The sequence below is a fragment of the Aplysia californica genome, unplaced genomic scaffold (genome assembly GCF_000002075.1).
Source record: "Aplysia californica isolate F4 #8 unplaced genomic scaffold, AplCal3.0 scaffold00266, whole genome shotgun sequence".
Classification (NCBI taxonomy): Eukaryota; Metazoa; Mollusca; class Gastropoda; order Aplysiida; family Aplysiidae; genus Aplysia; species Aplysia californica.
Window position 1 is genome coordinate 2134 of NW_004797536.1, and position 2288 is coordinate 4421.

Here is a 2288-nt window from a genome sequence, read left to right on the forward strand (position 1 = left end):
CTCTCGTGACACTTCTATTGCTCGGCATTTATATTAGGAACTAATTAATTGTATTGCAAGTGCCGTAAAACTCAATATTTTGTAGGGCATATCACGTAGTTCCCTTCACGAGAATTTTCTAGACGTACGATGCGTCACTGCACTATTTTGTAAGGCCAAGTGTGTCGTCCCCTTCACGGGACTTTTCTAGAAGCTCTCTACGTCATCCGTACTCTTTAGCGGGGCCTAACGTACCCCTTTGCCAGATATTTCGAGAAATCTCTATGCGTCACCGCACTCTTTTACACAGTCTTACGTGTTCCCTTTTCGAGACTTTTCTAGAAGTCCACACGTCATCATACTACATGTACTTTGTAGGGCCCACCGTGTCCCCTTTTCGAGATTTTTCTAGAAATCTCTGTACGTCATCACACCACTTTGTAGGGCCAACTGTGTCCCCTTTTCGAGATTTTTCTAGAAGTCTCTGTGCGTCACCCGTACTCTTTTGTGGGGCCCAGCGCGTCCCCTTCCGTAACATTCCCACTAAAACCTACACACACAAACTCGGCACTGCCTCTTGCTCAAACAGAGAGATGATGAGTAATTTTCCCCGTCCCCTCTTCCTCCCTCTAGGTAGGCCCCCCCAAAATTCGCCAAGCCCCCCTTGACAACGGCGAGAAAAGCGACCTTTACAACCAACCGCACAAAGTCTCTCCGCTAGGCAGACAAAAAAAAAAAGAAGCCTTTCTTGTCCATCTATCTTCAGCACGTGTTCAAGTCTTCATCGTCCCGAGTTTCGAACGAACGAAACATTTCTTTTGGAAACTTTTCTAACCATTGTTCGCAGATCGGAAAATTTCATCAGAAACGTTTAAAGACACCCGTGTGAATAACAATAATAACGTAATAACACAAGTACTGTGCAATCAAAAAGGTGCCATTTAAAAAAAAATCCTTTTTAATTCGATGAATCAATGTCCTAACAGAGAGAACGAGAGAGAGATTGTAAAGACAAAAGTAATCCAGGATAGTCAAACAGAACTGTGCCAAAATCAATAACGCGCGCTGTTTACGCTTAATAAAGAGACCAAGACCTTCAGATCGCCAGCCATTAGGATACATAACACCTATTTATTCTTTCCGTCTGGGATAAGAGGAGTCTGCCCAAACCTGTGTCGTGGGTTCGGAGATTTCATTTCTAAAAAAAGATTTCATAGAACTGTGTTGTGTACAAAGCGCTTGTTTCTTTGCCCTCCTCATTGTGACTGCAGCTCTACCAGTTCTGGACGCGGATCACCCACACGGACCAATCGACTGACCAACCGACAAGCCAGAAGTCCCATACACATTCACAGCCAATCGCCTGTTTACCCCAAGTGGACAGTGACATCAGCAGGCCTTCAGCAAAACCCGGTGAGTAGGACTTTAATGACTTCACAGTTTTATTATTATTAAATGTTTTAAGGTTTTCTTTCTTATTTTATCATTCGTCTCGCTCGAGAGCATCGTGTGCGGTGCATTCTCTTCCACAAGCTATTTGATCGTAGAAATAATAACCTCCACTAAAAATAGCCAGTCAGTGATGACATAGATTTACGTATTTGTATCGGTATCCGTATCTCTCATTGGCTGCATTTTTTTGGTGGTTAAATGTACCATTATCAAACTGATTGCCGCTAAACTAAAAGCAACCAATCAGAGGAGAGGATATAAATAAATGTGGAGTCACACTCGAATCTCGTACTGACTATGTTTTGCGAGAAAGTATGCAGTCGTAATTGAAATAAGGTCTGATATAGCCTGAAACCTACTTCTGCATACTTTTGAGGGTAAAACCAACCGCGCAAAGTGTAAAGTCATAACAATAAATTGTGAGAACGTGAGAAGACGCGTTATCAATTGCATCCTAAGTTAAAGTCAGTCATAAATTAGAACAAATTACGTCTTATCACTATCAGTAGTCTATCACACGTTAGATAGTGCATGGCTTCGGAAGATAAACGCTTTACGAACACGCGAAGCATCTTTGATAACGGTATCATAACTGTCACAATCGACAAGATGACATAAGCTATCCATCGGTTCATCGGTCCATCGGTTCACAGGCCCTTTAAATATTGCACCCGCGGGGTCATTGAGATTATAATGTACCTACATTTCAAGCAATGACAAAGCGTTTGACTTACATAAGTCTAGACAAGTAAAGTAAAAAAAAAAAACAACCTCTTCTTTACAAAGGGTCGAACTCTCTGGGAATCGAATCAAAATGAACTTTGAATGACCCCACCCCCACCCCCTTCCACCCCGCT